Source organism: Pyrus communis, chromosome 1 (assembly GCF_041283825.1).
Source record: "Pyrus communis isolate YQ-2024b chromosome 1, ASM4128382v1, whole genome shotgun sequence".
In the NCBI taxonomy this organism is placed as follows: Eukaryota; Viridiplantae; Streptophyta; class Magnoliopsida; order Rosales; family Rosaceae; genus Pyrus; species Pyrus communis.
The window spans coordinates 18,930,626-18,950,505 of NC_142565.1; the positions used below are offsets into that span (position 1 = coordinate 18,930,626).

The 19,880-nt window shown below is 40.5% G+C and overlaps 1 pseudogene; it reads left to right on the plus strand.

Annotated features, from left to right (window-relative positions):
• The first annotated feature begins 930 nt into the window (after positions 1-930).
• LOC148699314 (uncharacterized) lies at positions 931-19,487 on the plus strand (annotated as a pseudogene).
• The last annotated feature ends 393 nt before the right edge of the window (positions 19,488-19,880 follow it).

Consider the following 19,880-nt stretch of genomic DNA (forward strand, 5'->3'; position numbering starts at 1 on the left):
CAACCGAGAGCTCTACTACCCTCAACAAAGGCAAATTCAGGAAGAAGTAAAGAGACTCTTGACTAAGAGATTGGCAATTTCCAATGCAACGAGGTCACTAACAAGGCACTACAATGGAACATAACCAACATAAGCAAGTCACCCTTCACAGACGAGATTGAGCAAGCAGAGCAGCCTTCCAAAAAGGACTTCCAACAGACCACTTGCTAATTTGGAAAATTGATCAAGAAAAAAAAAAAAATCTCCTTCCAAAAATGACTTCCAGCAGACTACTGGCTGATTTGGAAAATTGATCATGAAAAAAAAAAATCTAACTCCGCCAGACTCTTTGCTCTAATAGACAAGCATGCACTTTGGGACAAGGCTTGCCAATCAAGATGCAAGGCCTTCAAAAAGAACCTGACATCACCTCCCTACTATCCAAACCGGAAGGAGCAGATGAACTATTCACATGTTTGACAGTATCTAAAGCAGCAATAAGCTCTACCATCATACGAGAAGAGTTGGGGGCCCGATTACCTGTATTTCACAATTCAAAAGCTCTCATCGATGCTACCAAAAATTCAAAAACTAACTTTGGCGATAATTGTTGCAACCCGGAAGCTCAAGTTTTACCTTCAGACGCACGTACTCATAATCATGACGCACTATTCTGTCCAATCCAGATGCTTCACAATAAAGGCGTAGACACTGGCGGATGCAAAATTTTCTAACGAACGCAACAACTCGACCTAAAGGTGCGCAAAGGGCAGTCGAACACCATCTCCTGCTACATGGTACACAGCCCCAGCCGACCCTTACTTCATAATTCAACTCTAAAGTGGCCCAATACCGGCAATTGAGCATTTCTTACTGCGTGTAGCATGGCCCCAGCTCCACGGCTCCTTACCACGTATTCATGACACAACTGGGCGACCCAATGACGACTCTATGACTCCCTTCTGTGCCTTCACGCTTAGCCTAGACGATGCAACAGAGCGGCCTAATGACGCCCCAGAGGTAGCCAAGCACGCCCTATCTGTGCCTACTCCACTTGATGGTGACTTCTGGCATTTGCATGTCGACGACGCATCCAACTACAAAGGTTCGGGAGCAGGTGTAGTCCTTGTCACCCCAAATGGTTTGATGCCCGAGTAGACGATCATTCTAGGCTTCAAAGCTTCCTACTACGAAGTAGAGTACGAGGCCCTACTAGCAGGCCTCTGAATGGCAAAAGACTTAGCGGTGAAAAGGCTCACAATTCATTACGATTCCCAGCTAATCATTAGCCAGACTACTTGAGGCGTTTCAAACTTACACCTTCACTCAAATTCCACGGGAAGACAACATTCACAAGGATGCATTAGCCGGCCTAGGCTCTAATTTTGACTACCAACTTAAACGCTCTATTCATGTGGAGTATCTAGACAAGCTAAGCATAGAGGCGGAGCCAATAGCCGAAGTGTTGGAGTATATTATAGATTACCTGGTCAATGACACATTCCCCATGGAAAGGTTGGAGTCTAGAAATCTCCAAATAAAGGCAACATGGTACTACATGTGGAACGACATTCTCGTCCAAAAATCCTACATTGGACCATATCTTTGCTGCCTAGTGCTTCCTGATGACCTAAAGGTTCTAAGCTCAATCCACGAAGGGGTTTGTGGAAATCACTCCAGAGGCCAACCCTTAGCATAGAAGGTTCTAAATGCAAGCTACTACTAGCTTACTATACACCAAGACGCTAAGAAGTTAGTACAAAAGTACGACCGCTGCCAACGCTACAAGCCGGTACCAGCACTGCCTGCTAGCAAATCACACCTACAGATAGGTCCTTGGCCGTTCTTGTAGTGGGCAATCGACTTGGTAGGGCCAATGCCACTCGCTACTGATGGCAAAGGCATGACGATCATGACAACCGATTACTTTACTAAATGGGTAGAAGCAGAGCCCATGACTACCACGACATAAACGAACATAAAGCGCTTCATATGGAGGAACATCATTTATCGATTTGGCATCCCTCAATCCATCATCACAAACAATGCCCCACAATTCGTAGGCAAAGATTTGGCGAAGTTCTTCCAAGAGTATAACATTAAGCAGCACATGTCCACACTGAGATATCCTCAAGGTAATGGGCAGGCCAAAGCATCCTATAAGACAATCCTCGACTGCCTCTCCAATGATAGGAGCATATTCATGCGACTTAAATGGCTTGTTCTCGTGCATTTACGTTATGTTTCTCTCGTTATTTTAGTCCTTTATGCTTCTTTTGTGTGTTTTTAGGTTCTAAGGGCCTAGGGAGCAAGAAAGTGCATTTTGAGGCCATTTGGAGCATTTTTGGGCATGGATTGGATAGCTTATCCATGGAGCCAAGAGGATGGACGAATTTGAAGGCCTTGTATGCACTTGAAGACACAAAACAATGGCCCTAACCCAATTACATTCACCTTGCCTTGGGCTTAACACAAACACCATTCCTTGCCATGCAAGGGGGAGCAATTTGGGTCCATTTCATGTACTTAAACTCTAGCCCAATCCACAATCACTTCAAAGCCATGCAAAACCTTTCAACACCCTTTAATCATCCCCCTTTAAGTTATGATTTTATTTCCTAACCCTACATGCATTATTTATTAGTATCTTTACAAGACATTATCATTGCATAACATTCCATTTCCACCTCTTTCCCACCTAATTCACATGCCTTCATTCATTCTTTATTCCACTTACACTCATCATCACACACCTTAGCATTCAACACATGCAATCACATGCATCACAACCACAAAGAACCATCCCCAAAACACTTTGCCGTGAGTTCCCACTCCCATTTCCAGCTTTCCATAACTTTTCCTAGTTGTTTTATTACATACATTCCCCCTTCATTATTCCAAACACATGCACCCATAATCATTCATCCCCTCCTAGCTGCAATATTCCCTCTTTTGTTCCCCCATTTCACCTATAAATAAGCATCCAACACTCCTCAAAATTCACTTACTCTTCCATACACATTTTCAGTTACAAACACCAAGCAACAAACCCATTCCATTGCCGTGAGTCCCACTTCATTTTCTGCATATTTTCTCTTCATTCTTCCATCTCCAACCACTCCCTACTCCATTCCACATACACCTAAAGCCCTTAAGCTCACCTTAGACCTTGTGCTACAACAACGAGGAAGAAAAGAGTGCTTAAACGTTCATACAATTCAAGTTTGAGTTGTTGGAATGTTTAGGTGTTTCTTTGATTTCAAAGTTTAAATTTAATTCTCTTTGTTTTGTACGTATGAGAAGGGAAGAGAAGAGTGCCTAAACGTTCATACAATTCACGTTTGAGTTGTTGGAATGTTTAGGTGTTTCTTTGATTTCAAAGTTATGAGGAACTAAACCCCCTTTAGCTAGGGGGTGATTCGAAACTATGTTTATATTTGCAATTTGAATTGATTACGTTTGGTTGGAATTTCATAAGTTGTGGATTCAATTCGTTTAACTGTTTGATTGATAACTTATTTATGTATGTTCATTGAGATTGCAAGCTTAATTTTCATGCATAAATATGACGCTAGAATATAAGTGAATTTCACCTAATCGCTATGAACTTATATTCACAAGTAGTGGAGGTTGCTTATAAACAATCGCGTTAAACGAATTCTTGGCATAAGTTTCATGCGTATTCCATAGTAACGAATGCCTCGTCGATGTTTATGATTTCCGTTGAACTTAATGATCTTTGTTGAATGTCTCTATCATGCGTATTCCATAGTTAGGGACTTTGATTAAGAATAATTTGGTTGTAATGCGTATTCCATTCAATCCAACGAATTTAGGGAAATCTGAAAGTTAATCTAAGCGGATCTAATTAACTTGGAGCATTGAGTTTCACAACTTATCGAAAGACCAACTGAGAATCAATTTTGTTTTGCAAGTGTAACATGTGTGGAGAAGAACCCCTTGGCTATTCCATCATCCATATTTTTATCACATTCATATTTACATTTTGCCTTTAATTATATTCTGTCTTTTTAATTTAATATCGTCCAACCACAATTCCCCCCCCCCTATTTTGTTAAGTCTTAATCATTCGTATTTGTTTTATTTTTGTATCTTTAAGCTTTTGGAGTCATAAACAATTGCAAATTCGTCTAAATCAAGTTCTAGCTTCTATTTGAGTCAATTTGATTGTTTTAGACAATTTGAGTTTTTCAAAGCCTTTCTGAGTCATAGTAGCCTTGTTAAGAGTATTTTAATTTAGTTTTTATGTTTTTAAGTCAATTTAGAAGGTTTTAGCAAGCCCTCCTAATCCCCGGTCTAGAACGATCCCTCACTTATCCATTCTACTACAATTGTCAAACGAGGGTTTAATTTGAGTGTCAAGTAAAATCTCGCATCAAATTTTTGGCGCCGTTGCCGGGGATTAGCAACTTTGCTAATCCTTTGTCTTTATTTTTATATTTTGTTTTTCGTGCATTCTTATTTCAAATTCTTAGTTTGTTTGTTTCCTTGTTTTTTAGGTACTGTGTATGACTCGTCGCTCTCGGCCTATTATAGAGAACATCTCCGACTTTGACGGTGATTTTGAACGCACTTTGAGGAGAACGAGGAGTCAACAAGAGCCACCACAACCTCCACCACAACCTGGGCTTGAAGAAGACGAAGTAGGTGTAGAAGAAAAGCCCACGGATCAGATTTTTGAAGAAGAACAAGCCATGGCAGCAGATAATAGAACCATCAAGGAGCTTTCGGCCTCGGGTTTGGATAATGCATTGCCTCTTTGTATCCAATACCCCACGGCTGCAGAGGGGAAGACTGAGGAATTTGAACTCAAATCCAGTTTGTTACACCATATTCCGAAGTTCCATGGCTTGTCTATGGAAGACCCCAACAAACACTTGAAGGAGTTCGAGGTGGTTTGTTCGAGCATGACCCCCGTCAATGTGGATGGGAGTATATTGAAGATGAAAGCCTTTCCATTTTCACTTATGGACAAGGCCAAAGATTGGCTCTACGAACTAGCCCCGGGAACTGTGACTTCGTGGGAGAGTATGAAGCGTGCTTTCTTGGAGAAATTCTTCCCTACTTCGAGAGTGATTCTCCTACGGAAGAAAATTAGTGGTATTCAACAGAATCATGGTGAGACATTCCCGGCTTATTATGAGCGCTTCAAGGGCCTTGTAGCTTCATGTCCTCAACATCAAATGAAGGAGGAACTTCTCCTTCAATATTTCTATGAGGGCCTCCTTCCTATCGAACGTCAAATGGTTGATGCATCAGCGGGAGGAGCATTGGTGGACAAAACACCAAGGGATGCCAAGATTCTCATAGCCAACCGAGCGCTCAACGCTCAACAATATGAAGGAGTGGGCCAAAGGGAAGCCCCACGGCAACAAAGTGTAAATGAGGTGAGTGCTATTTCTGAAATTCAATCACAACTTGCTAATCTTACTTCTCTTGTTTCTCAGGTTGTGATTGGTCCAAAAGCACAAGAACACCAAGTTTGTGGCGTGTGCTCAATTCAAGGGCATCCATCCGACAAGTGCCCTCAACTAATCGAGAATGGTGGGTGGGAATCTGCCAATGCAATTGGTTTCCAAGGACAAAATCAAAACAACCCATACTCGAACACTTACAATGCCGGATGGAGGGACCATCCAAACTTCAAATGGAGGGAGCCACAACAAGCTGCCCAACAAGGAGGATTTAGGCCAAACCCCCCTGGTTTTTATTCCAAGCCGTATGCACCCCAACAACCTTCGACATCATCTCATTCAGGTACGTCCTTGGAAAGTGATCAAGCTATGCAATTACTAACCTCTATTTCGCAGGGGTTGCAAAATCAAAACAACCGGATAGCAAATAACGAGAAGGAGATGACGGATATGAAGAAACAAATAGGGCAGATTTCTGAGTTCCTTGGACAGATTAGAGAGCAAGGAAAGCTTCCTAGCTCAACCACAGTCAATCCAAAGGGAGGATTCGAATCCGCCAAGGCCATCACCCTAAGGGGTGGAAAAGAAGTTGGGACCGAGCCAAACAATCCCAAATCTGCCCAGAAAGTAGATGAAGAGACGACACAACCTGAGGCAGATCACCCTAACTCGGCCAAATCAGGTAATTTAAGTTCAAATTCATGTACTTCACGTCCTAATCTGCCCAATGTACCTTTTCCTCGCAGGTTCATGCAAGAAAAAAAGGAAGAAAGCGAGAAGGACATTCTTGAAACGTTCCGGAAAGTGCAAGTGAACATACCGCTTCTTGATGCAATCAAACAGGTTCCAAAGTATGCTAAATTCCTCAAGGACCTATGCAATACAAAGAGAAGAAGGGCAAACAAAGAGGTAGTGAAGGTAAGCGAGAATGTGTCCGCTGTTTTGCAACGTAAACTGCCTACCAAGTGCAAAGACCCCGGTAGTTTCACGATTCCTTGTGTAATTGGACATAATCGTTTTGAACATGCCATGCTTGATTTAGGTGCATCCATAAATGTCATGCCTTATTCTATTTATGCATCTATGAATTTGGGTGAATTAAAACAAGATGGTGTAATTATACAATTGGCTGATCGTTCTAACGCGTATCCAAAAGGAGTTTTGGAGGATGTGCTTGTGCAGGTGAACCATTTAATTTTTCCGGCTGATTTCTACATCCTAGACATGGAGGATTCAGCCCATTCTACATCTTTGCCGATTCTCCTTGGTAGGCCATTCATGAAGACGGCCCGAACGAAGATTGATGTATACAAAGGCACCTTGACAATGGAATTCGATGGGGAAGTGATTGATTTTAATATTTCTGAAACTATGAGATATCCCGTTGATGACCATTCTTGTTTTTCCATTGATGTTATCGATTCTTTGGCGCAGGTATACCTTGAAGAATTGAACGATGACGCCCTGGAAACAACCATCACTAAGGCCATAGAGCGCAAAAATGAAGGATTTGGGCCAATGCAAGGCCACGGCAAGGAGGAGGAATTCTTTGCAATGGGTTCTAGTGAAGAAATACTTGAGGTTGTGGCAGACCTTGAGTCATTGCCACAACAATATGGTAAGGTTCCACTCTCACTTTCAAATTCAGTTTCCACTAAGATGCTACCTTCTGTTGTTCAGGCACCATCGCTTGAACTTAAGTCGTTGCCGGACCATTTGAAGTATGAGTTTTTGGGAAAAGGCGAAACATTGCCCGTTATCATTTCATCAAGTCTCACGGCAATGGAGGAGGAGAAGCTTGTGAGGGTGCTGCGAGAGCACAAAACGGCCATAGGGTGGACTTTGGCCGACATTAAAGGAATAAGCCCTACCACATGCATGCACCGTATACTTCTTGAGGAGGGGGCTAAACCAACTCGAGAGGCTCAACGCCGTCTCAACCCTCCGATGATGGAAGTGGTAAAGAAGGAAATAATCAAGCTTTTGGATTGCGGAGTGATCTACCCTATCTCCGATAGCCGTTGGGTCTCTCCAGTTCAAGTCGTTCCCAAGAAGTCCGGAGTAACTGTTATCAAGAATGATGAGAATGAGCTCGTGCCTACACGCATTCAGACTGGATGGCGGGTATGTATCGATTACCGGAAGCTAAATACCATGACTAGGAAAGATCACTTTCCTTTGCCATTCATCGACCAGATGCTCGAAAGGTTAGCTGGTCATGCTTTTTACTGTTTTCTTGATGGATACTCTAGATATAACCAAATTGTGATAGCCCCGGATGATCAAGAGAAGACCACATTCACATGTCCCTTTGGAACATTTGCTTATCGTCGCATGCCATTTGGCTTATGCAACGCACCGGCCACTTTCCAAAGGTGTATGGTAAGTATATTTTCCGATTTTGTTGAAAAGATCATTGAGGTTTTCATGGATGATTTCAGTGTATTTGGGAGTTCATTTGATAATTGCTTGGATAATCTGACCTTAATTTTGAAATGATGTGTTGAAACTAACCTTGTCTTGAATTGGGAGAAATGTCACTTTATGGTGAAACAAGGTATAGTTTTAGGACATATTGTTTCAGAAAAAGGAATTGCAGTAGATAAATCGAAAATAGACCTTGTACGTCACTTACCCTCTCCTACTTCGGTTAGAGAGGTACGTTCGTTTCTTGGCCATGCAGGGTTCTATAGGCGTTTTATCAAGGACTTCTCCAAGATGTCCAACCCTCTTTGCCGATTGCTTCAAAAAGATGTGCCATTCAAGTTTGATGAAGAGTGTAATTCGGCATTTAACCAACTCAAGGAGAAGCTAGTCTCGGCCCCCATTATTGTACCTCCAGATTGGAGCCTTCCGTTCGAGCTCATGTGCGATGCATCCGACTATGCATTAGGAGCTGTTCTAGGACAAAGAAGAGACAAGCGGCCGCATGTCATATACTATGCCTCTCGGACTCTCAATGATGCCCAATTGAACTACTCCACGACGGAAAAAGAACTTCTAGCTGTGGTTTTTGCTTTAGATAAATTTCGTTCATATTTAATTGGTACTAAAGTAATCGTTTATTCTGATCATGCAGCTTTGAGGTACTTGCTCACGAAAAAGGAAGCAAAGCCGAGGCTTATCCGTTGGATTCTTCTTCTTCAAGAATTTGATATTGAAATCCGGGATAAGAAAGGAAGCGAGAATGTAGTGGCTGACCATTTAAGCCGAATGATCCACGAGGAGCATGAACATGCCGTACCTATCCCTGAAACTTTTCCCGATGAGCAGCTGCTATCCATTGAGGTAAGTGAACCATGGTATGCAGATTTAGTGAATTACTTGGTGACTAAACAAATTCCAAATGAACTAAACAAGCACCAACGTGATAAGCTTAAAAATGATGCACGTTTCTATGTTTGGGATGACCCTTATTTGTGGAAGTATTGCTCAGATCAAATTGTACGTAGATGTGTGCATGATTCTGAATTTCACTCAATTCTAAGCTTTTGTCACACATATGCATGTGGTGGTCATTTTGGCACACAACGCACTGCCCTCAAGGTTCTAGAGTGTGGTTTTTATTGGCCGACTATATTTAGGGATGCTAGAACCTTTTGTATGTCTTGTGATCGTTGCCAACGAATGGGTAACATAGGTACCAAGGACCAAATGCCGCAAACCCCTGTCTTTAATGTAGAAATTTTTGATGTTTGGGGCATTGATTTCATGGGCCCTTTCCCTCCATCTTATGGTTTCACTTATATCTTGCTAGCCGTTGATTATGTTTCTAAATGGGTGGAAGCAAAAGCCACCCGTACTAACGATTCTAAGGTAGTTGCAGATTTCGTGAAAACTAACATTTTTGCTAGGTTTGGAATGCCGAGAGTAATCATAAGTGATGGAGGGTCTCACTTTTGCAATCGGACCATTGAGGCGTTGCTAAGAAAGTACCATGTCAACCATAAGGTCTCCACACCTTACCATCCTCAAACAAATGGCCAAGCCGAGGTGTCTAATCGAGAAATAAAACAAATTTTGGAGAAGACCGTTGGACCAACAAGGAGGGATTGGAGCTTACGTTTAGATGATGCACTGTGGGCATATCGTACGGCATACAAAACACCCATTGGGATGTCACCTTTTCGGCTCGTCTATGGTAAGCCATGTCATTTGCCCGTAGAGTTAGAGCACAAGGCACATTGGGCCGTGAAGATTTTCAACATGGACATAGATGCAGCGGGAGTTCATAGGAAGCTCCAATTGAATGAACTTGAGGAGATTCGGAATGAAGCCTATGAGAATGCCCAGATGTACAAAGCCAAGACCAAAGCATTCCATGATAAAATGATTCGAACCAAGACCTTCACAGTTGGGCAGAAAGTGTTACTTTTTAACTCTCGCCTACGTTTGTTTCCTGGTAAGTTGCGTTCTAAATGGATTGGCCCGTTTGTTGTTACTAATGTTTTCCCTCATGGTGCAGTGCAAATCAAAAGTTCAAGGACGCAGCAAGAATTCAAAGTGAATGGGCATCGATTGAAGCCCTATTACGAGATGTTTGAGGAGCATGTCGTGGAGGAGGTACCCCTCCATGCCGTGGAACCTAGTCAAGCTTAAACGGAGGTACCGTCCGGCTGCAAGACGTAAAAGAAAGCGCTTCGTGGGAGGCAACCCATGCATCCGAATAGAGAAGAACTTGGAAACCCCTTTAAGAGACTTATTTTTATTCCTTTCTTTTTCTTTACTGCCTTTACTTTGCTTTCTTTCTCGAATTTGTTTATTTGCTTGCTCTGTTGTGACTTTCTGCTTAAAACATTGAGGACAAAGTTTGATTTAAGTGTGGGGGGGTAAACAATTTGTATTTGCATGAATTTCGTGGGATTTATTCACCTTTCACTTAGAATGTTGTTTCTTGCTGTTTTAAGCGTTTTTAGAGTGTTTTAGTGTGTTTTATAGTGTCTTGGTATAAAACTCCGAAAATTTGATAAAAAAAAAAAAAAAAAAAAAAAAAAAATTTCTTTTCTTTGTTGCTATTTCGTTTCTGCCTTGTTAGGTTGTTTAGTTGTTATTGTTTGTTTGTTTATTAATTGTGTGAGTCTATGATTGTAACATTGAGAAAATGTTTGATTTATTGATAGGCACTGCTAAACAAAGAAAGATGGTGCTTCACAAAGGGTGTTTGCTTGAGGCCCCACTACGTGGCTTTACTCTTGAAGCGGAAGGCGTAGGAACAGAAGGCATCGGAGCGGAAGGCGTAGGAACAGAAGGCATCGGAGCGGAAGGCATAGGAGCAGAAGGCATCGAAGATAGAGCATTCCAGGCCTCAATACTTGGCCAAGCGCTGGATGAGCCAGGAAAAAGGTGCCTCTGGAGGAAAGACGAGAACCTTTGACGGTCACTGTGAATCCGACCTTCAGACTCTTGCAGCTCATCAAGCTTCCTCTTCATGCCCGTCGAATAGTTGTTTGCAAGCACGTGCAAACTTCTATTCTCATACTTCAGCTGCTGGATCTCCTGCTTGAGACTTTCCACCTCTGCCATCAATGATTCCACCTGACGGGAGCGGGCAAGCAGGCGTTGGCCCATGTTGGACACAGAACTCGCACACTGAACACTAAGTGCGAGGGACTCTTGAACGGCCAACTCATCGGACCGTCCTGACAGCAGCCTACTATCTTTTGGAGTGAGGAGGTTCCTAGCTACTATTGTAGCTGTTGTGGCGTCCTGCATCACGGAGTCTTCACCTGTGAGATAACCGTTAGAAGAAAAGAAAGAAGGGCGCCATACGTTACCTTGACGCGGCGCGCCCGTATCACTGCTAAGGCTCAATTCCAAGCTAAGGTTCGATGAGTTTGCCATTTTTTTTAAAAGTGTTCAAAGAGAAGGGATGGAGTTAAATTTCAAAGGGCCGGAGTCGATTTTCAAGAATGGGAAATCTGCAGAGTGTGTTTGTTGTGGTGATCGATAGCTCAATAAAAAAGCCAAGGCGACGCGTCCACCAATTCAAAAAAAAAAAAGCCGGAATCTCCGGCGTAATTTAGGCGACGCTTTCTCGGCTTTTCAGAAGGCGCGTTCAACTTTGTCAAAAGATTTCTTCTTTTCAGACAACACGTGGAGGCCATCATCACAACTACACATCTTTAGCCGACAAGCGCAAAGTTCGGCGACGCTTTCTCTGCTTTTCAGAAGACGCGTGCAGCTTTGTCAAAAGGAGCCGCATCTGCACTACCACGTGTCGTTCAGAAAGCGAAGGGGCGTCGTTCAGAAATCGAAGAGGCGCCTGCTCAGAAATCGAAGAGGCGTGTTCAGAAATCGAAGAGGCGTGTTCAGAGATCGAAGAGGCGCCACTATTTCAAAAAGCCAGATTTGCGGGATCAAAACGTTTGTCGACAAAGGTAAAAAGTACCACCACTTGATATTATCTCTATATATGTCGACCTTCGTCTTTTATGGCAGGGCAAACCTGAAGAAAAATGCCCAACTTTCCCTCACCTCTGAGGGCGTACTCCCAGCAAAGCCTTTCGAAAGACTCAATTCTTTCTTCTTCCCCAAAGATGATACCAGATGCCTGGAGTACATATGACCCAGGAGGAAACAGCACAACAAATACATGTGCTGATTCATTCACCGCTTCTTCAAAAGCAAAGGTATCTCATATCATCAAGGTCAAAAGCAAAAGTATCTCATATCATGCTCTTTCCCTGTTTTTTCTTTGTCCTTGTTCTTACTCGCATGGCAAAGTAAAACAAGCAATCAGCCGGCACTTGGAGTCAGTCTTCCGTTCTGGAGCCAACTGCCTGGAATCTATTCCTGATTGCTTACCTAGCGTTGCTCTCGAGTAGTCATCTTCAACGGTTGATACACTTCCGGAGAAGGGACCACTTCTGCAAAGGGGAGCGAGTAAGGCAAGTGCAAATGATACATTGAAGCATGTGGAGACAAACATAGGCTGAGTTATCCTCCAACCCTTTTCAATACGAATTGGAAAGATTGAACAAAGAAACAGATAAAAGGGATAAGCTCAGACCTTCGGGGGAGACCAAAAGAACCATCCTACTGCCCAGTTCAAGAAGTAGCACAAAGGAAAATCAACGATGGGCAGAAACCAGTTCAAGAGTAAGCCTGTGGAATCACAAAGATCAAAAGCCTCAATGCAATTACCAAGGAGAAGATGGAATTTACACTCTATAACCAGATTTGCGTCTCTAAACTCTTCTCTTTGTTAATTACATTATGCCATGTTTAGTATGTTTAAGTGCTTTTTGTGTATTTACTTATGCTTTGTGTGAATCTATGGTTAAAACATTGAAGACAATGTTTGATTTAAGTGTGGGGGTGTAACTAAGTATATTTGATGCAAATTCGTGGGATTTATTCACCTATCACTTCACATGTTGTTTCTCACTGTTTTAAAACTGTTTTAGTGTGTTTTGTCTTAAAAATTCGAAAATCCCATAAAAATTTGAAAAATTGTTTTGAAAAACCCAAAAAGAGTTGTTTTAAAGTTGTTTTTGTGTGTGTGTTTGTGTCTTAGGATACCTTCCAACACAATAATAAGGATTTGGTTTGTAATTGCATGACTGTTAAAAAGAGTTATTAACATAGAGAAAAGTTTGATTTACTCTTGGTATATGCTTGGTTATGGTTATAATGTATGACTTCACATGCAATCATAAAAGAAAATTTAGTTTTTGTAACATGCCTGAAGGAAAGAACTCAAACAAATGCTACAACCCTGAGAGACTTGAGCCTATAACGTTCTTTGGAGAGTATAATCTGTGATTTCTTGTTTTCTAAAGTCGTTGCATGATCTCATTATTCTTTGCTTGGTTACTACTTAGAAGGCGTTTCATCATATAGTTCCAAATGCTAGAACTCATGCCCATTTCATTCAAAGCATGTTATTGATTTGCATAACACATATTCAAGATGAAGTTGTGTAGTTGCCACCATAGCCAAATAGCCTCACTTCCCATATTTCGTATATGTTGTAAGTTGTACCCCCGTTGAGCCGTGTTAGCCCATGTTCTTTGTTAACCCACTTTTTCCTCACCTAGCCTAGTTTAGGACAATCCCCACCCTTGTTCTTAAAAGATAGTGAGCATGACTTAATTGAATTCCTTTTGAGTTACATTATGAAAGAAAATAAGTGTGGGGGAGAGAATGTTTAAGTGTTTATGTTTTGAGATTCAAAAAAAAAAAAAAAAAAAAAAAAAAAAAAAAAAGAATAAGTGATTGAAGAAAGGTTCCAAAACACCAATTCTGGGCGTAAATTGTCTAAATTCTCCCTTTTTGTTCAAAAGTTGAGTTTTCATTCAAAAGTGAATTCTAAGTTGATTCAAATGCTTTGCTCACTATTTCTTTAAGAACCTTTGTTTTCCATATCCCTTCTTTGTTATCCACATACCCCAAGCCCCGTTACAACCCTTGACTTCTATCTTGAGTGTTGTGTATTTCAATTTGTGGAGTTTGAACTTGGTATGAGCTTATGGTGTCACTGGTTCTCGCATCTAAGTAGTAGCATTCCATTCATGAGATCATATCTAAACATGCTTATTAACTCCAGAAATTGCTTCCTTTGAAATACATATATGTGAGTGTTCGTTTTTATGTTTACATCAATCTTCTCACATATAACTAGTTTAGGGTGTGTAGTCAGAAAATCTGAGTGAGAATCGAGTTCATATCTTGTAAGGAATTGAGCAAATTCTCTAAGGCATGTTACTACATTCAAAACATGGTTTTAAATGCTTAATTGTGAACTAGTATATGGTGACTATGATTAAGAATGTACTTAAGTGTGAAGATGACTAAAATCTGTGAGAATGATGATTTTTAACTTGTCATGTGCATTGGAAATCCCTAAGACGGTTGTTGGAAGGTTTAGGTTGTGTTTTACGTGTTTAGTGTCGTTTTGTTTATTTGTTTTTATTCTGTTTTGCTCGAGGACTAGCAAAAGCTAAGTGTGGGGGTATTTGATAGGAGCATATTCATGCGACTTAAATGGCTTGTTCTCGTGCATTTACGTTATGTTTCTCTCGTTATTTTAGTCCTTTATGCTTCTTTTGTGTGTTTTTAGGTTCTAAGGGCCTAGGGAGCAAGAAAGTGCATTTTGAGGCCATTTGGAGCATTTTTGGGCATGGATTGGATAGCTTATCCATGGAGCCAAGAGGATGGACGAATTTGAAGGCCTTGTATGCACTTGAAGACACAAAACAATGGCCCTAACCCAATTACATTCACCTTGCCTTGGGCTTAACACAAACACCATTCCTTGCCATGCAAGGGGGAGCAATTTGGGTCCATTTCATGTACTTAAACTCTAGCCCAATCCACAATCACTTCAAAGCCATGCAAAACCTTTCAACACCCTTTAATCATCCCCCTTTAAGTTATGATTTTATTTCCTAACCCTACATGCATTATTTATTAGTATCTTTACAAGACATTATCATTGCATAACATTCCATTTCCACCTCTTTCCCACCTAATTCACATGCCTTCATTCATTCTTTATTCCACTTACACTCATCATCACACACCTTAGCATTCAACACATGCAATCACATGCATCACAACCACAAAGAACCATCCCCAAAACACTTTGCCGTGAGTTCCCACTCCCATTTCCAGCTTTCCATAACTTTTCCTAGTTGTTTTATTACATACATTCCCCCTTCATTATTCCAAACACATGCACCCATAATCATTCATCCCCTCCTAGCTGCAATATTCCCTCTTTTGTTCCCCCATTTCACCTATAAATAAGCATCCAACACTCCTCAAAATTCACTTACTCTTCCATACACATTTTCAGTTACAAACACCAAGCAACAAACCCATTCCATTGCCGTGAGTCCCACTTCATTTTCTGCATATTTTCTCTTCATTCTTCCATCTCCAACCACTCCCTACTCCATTCCACATACACCTAAAGCCCTTAAGCTCACCTTAGACCTTGTGCTACAACAACGAGGAAGAAAAGAGTGCTTAAACGTTCATACAATTCAAGTTTGAGTTGTTGGAATGTTTAGGTGTTTCTTTGATTTCAAAGTTTAAATTTAATTCTCTTTGTTTTGTACGTATGAGAAGGGAAGAGAAGAGTGCCTAAACGTTCATACAATTCACGTTTGAGTTGTTGGAATGTTTAGGTGTTTCTTTGATTTCAAAGTTATGAGGAACTAAACCCCCTTTAGCTAGGGGGTGATTCGAAACTATGTTTATATTTGCAATTTGAATTGATTACGTTTGGTTGGAATTTCATAAGTTGTGGATTCAATTCGTTTAACTGTTTGATTGATAACTTATTTATGTATGTTCATTGAGATTGCAAGCTTAATTTTCATGCATAAATATGACGCTAGAATATAAGTGAATTTCACCTAATCGCTATGAACTTATATTCACAAGTAGTGGAGGTTGCTTATAAACAATCGCGTTAAACGAATTCTTGGCATAAGTTTCATGCGTATTCCATAGTAACGAATGCCTCGTCGATGTTTATGATTTCCGTTGAACTTAATGATCTTTGTTGAATGTCTCTATCATGCGTATTCCATAGTTAGGGACTTTGATTAAGAATAATTTGGTTGTAATGCGTATTCCATTCAATCCAACGAATTTAGGGAAATCTGAAAGTTAATCTAAGCGGATCTAATTAACTTGGAGCATTGAGTTTCACAACTTATCGAAAGACCAACTGAGAATCAATTTTGTTTTGCAAGTGTAACATGTGTGGAGAAGAACCCCTTGGCTATTCCATCATCCATATTTTTATCACATTCATATTTACATTTTGCCTTTAATTATATTCTGTCTTTTTAATTTAATATCGTCCAACCACAATTCCCCCCCCTATTTTGTTAAGTCTTAATCATTCGTATTTGTTTTATTTTTGTATCTTTAAGCTTTTGGAGTCATAAACAATTGCAAATTCGTCTAAATCAAGTTCTAGCTTCTATTTGAGTCAATTTGATTGTTTTAGACAATTTGAGTTTTTCAAAGCCTTTCTGAGTCATAGTAGTCTTGTTAAGAGTATTTTAATTTAGTTTTTATGTTTTTAAGTCAATTTAGAAGGTTTTAGCAAGCCCTCCTAATCCCCGGTCTAGAACGATCCCTCACTTATCCATTCTACTACAATTGTCAAACGAGGGTTTAATTTGAGTGTCAAGTAAAATCTCGCATCAAATTTTTGGCGCCGTTGCCGGGGTTGTGGTGGTGGAGGTTGTGGTGGCTCTTGTTGACTCCTCGTTCTCCTCAAAGTGCGTTCAAAATCACCGTCAAAGTCGGAGATGTTCTCTATAATAGGCCGAGAGCGACGAGTCATACACAGTACCTAAAAAACAAGGAAACAAACAAACTAAGAATTTGAAATAAGAATGCACGAAAAACAAAATATAAAAATAAAGACAAAGGATTAGCAAAGTTGCTAATCCCCGGCAACGGCGCCAAAAATTTGATGCGAGATTTTACTTGACACTCAAATTAAACCCTCGTTTGACAATTGTAGTAGAATGGATAAGTGAGGGATCGTTCTAGACCGGGGATTAGGAGGGCTTGCTAAAACCTTCTAAATTGACTTAAAAACATAAAAACTAAATTAAAATACTCTTAACAAGGCTACTATGACTCAGAAAGGCTTTGAAAAACTCAAATTGTCTAAAACAATCAAATTGACTCAAATAGAAGCTAGAACTTGATTTAGACGAATTTGCAATTGTTTATGACTCCAAAAGCTTAAAGATACAAAAATAAAACAAATACGAATGATTAAGACTTAACAAAATAGGGGGGGGGGAATTGTGGTTGGACGATATTAAATTAAAAAGACAGAATATAATTAAAGGCAAAATGTAAATATGAATGTGATAAAAATATGGATGATGGAATAGCCAAGGGGTTCTTCTCCACACATGTTACACTTGCAAAACAAAATTGATTCTCAGTTGGTCTTTCGATAAGTTGTGAAACTCAATGCTCCAAGTTAATTAGATCCGCTTAGATTAACTTTCAGATTTCCCTAAATTCGTTGGATTGAATGGAATACGCATTACAACCAAATTATTCTTAATCAAAGTCCCTAACTATGGAATACGCATGATAGAGACATTCAACAAAGATCATTAAGTTCAACGGAAATCATAAACATCGACGAGGCATTCGTTACTATGGAATACGCATGAAACTTATGCCAAGAATTCGTTTAACGCGATTGTTTATAAGCAACCTCCACTACTTGTGAATATAAGTTCATAGCGATTAGGTGAAATTCACTTATATTCTAGCGTCATATTTATGCATGAAAATTAAGCTTGCAATCTCAATGAACATACATAAATAAGTTATCAATCAAACAGTTAAACGAATTGAATCCACAACTTATGAAATTCCAACCAAACGTAATCAATTCAAATTGCAAATATAAACATAGTTTCGAATCACCCCCTAGCTAAAGGGGGTTTAGTTCCTCATAACTTTGAAATCAAAGAAACACCTAAACATTCCAACAACTCAAACGTGAATTGTATGAACGTTTAGGCACTCTTCTCTTCCCTTCTCATACGTACAAAACAAAGAGAATTAAATTTAAACTTTGAAATCAAAGAAACACCTAAACATTCCAACAACTCAAACTTGAATTGTATGAACGTTTAAGCACTCTTTTCTTCCTCGTTGTTGTAGCACAAGGTCTAAGGTGAGCTTAAGGGCTTTAGGTGTATGTGGAATGGAGTAGGGAGTGGTTGGAGATGGAAGAATGAAGAGAAAATATGCAGAAAATGAAGTGGGACTCACGGCAATGGAATGGGTTTGTTGCTTGGTGTTTGTAACTGAAAATGTGTATGGAAGAGTAAGTGAATTTTGAGGAGTGTTGGATGCTTATTTATAGGTGAAATGGGGGAACAAAAGAGGGAATATTGCAGCTAGGAGGGGATGAATGATTATGGGTGCATGTGTTTGGAATAATGAAGGGGGAATGTATGTAATAAAACAACTAGGAAAAGTTATGGAAAGCTGGAAATGGGAGTGGGAACTCACGGCAAAGTGTTTTGGGGATGGTTCTTTGTGGTTGTGATGCATGTGATTGCATGTGTTGAATGCTAAGGTGTGTGATGATGAGTGTAAGTGGAATAAAGAATGAATGAAGGCATGTGAATTAGGTGGGAAAGAGGTGGAAATGGAATGTTATGCAATGATAATGTCTTGTAAAGATACTAATAAATAATGCATGTAGGGTTAGGAAATAAAATCATAACTTAAAGGGGGATGATTAAAGGGTGTTGAAAGGTTTTGCATGGCTTTGAAGTGATTGTGGATTGGGCTAGAGTTTAAGTACATGAAATGGACCCAAATTGCTCCCCCTTGCATGGCAAGGAATGGTGTTTGTGTTAAGCCCAAGGCAAGGTGAATGTAATTGGGTTAGGGCCATTGTTTTGTGTCTTCAAGTGCATACAAGGCCTTCAAATTCGTCCATCCTCTTGGCTCCATGGATAAGCTATCCAATCCATGCCCAAAAATGCTCCAAATGGCCTCAAAATGCACTTTCTTGCTCCCTAGGCCCTTAGAACCTAAAAACACACAAAAGAAGCATAAAGGACTAAAATAACGAGAGAAACATAACGTAAATGCACGAGAACAAGCCATTTAAGTCGCATGAATATGCTCCTATCATCCAACAAGAAGGGAAAATGGCTAGATGAACTTCTCGGATATCTGAGGGCGTATCACACCACAAAACGACAAGTCACCGGTGAGACTCCTTTTTGTTTGACATATGGTTCAGAAGCGATCATTATTCCCAATGTTATCGTGCCAAGTATTAGTACTCAACTGCCACGCATCGAGCAGAACAGTAAGGGAATGGCCACAAGCTTAGATCTGGCAGAGGAGAAACGTGAGCAGACTATCACCCGCATCGCAGCTTACCAACATCAACTATTCTCCAGCTACAACAAAAAGGCCAAGATCCAGCAGTTCCAGCCCGAAAATCTAGTCCTAAGGAAAACCTTCATCACTACCAGCAGAGAGGGCTCTAAAAAGATGAATTCCATCTGGGAAGGTTCGTACAAGATCAGTAAAGTGGGTGGTAAATGAAATTACACATTCGCCACTATGAACAACAAAAAGATCGAAAAGCAGTGGAACGCCTCCAATCTGAGGAAGTACCATGTGTGACATTCCGCTACATCAAAGCCTGAAGACTCAACCAGCTCGACGGGGCACCACCTTACATGCTAAGGACTATCCAGTTGTTATTCAGTTCCTACCTTACAACTAAGTTCTTGTTCATTTCACTCGTTTTTCAATGAAGAATTCATAAGTAATCTACAGCTTGGCTCGGCTGTATGCTTATGACAATTGATCATTCCTGCACTTCAAAAGAAGACTGCACCCTTCTTAGGGACTCATCGTAGGAATTGCGCCCCCCAAGGGACCAACTATGTTGTCCAATGCAAGAAGGTAAACCAATTCCTCGACACCTACATG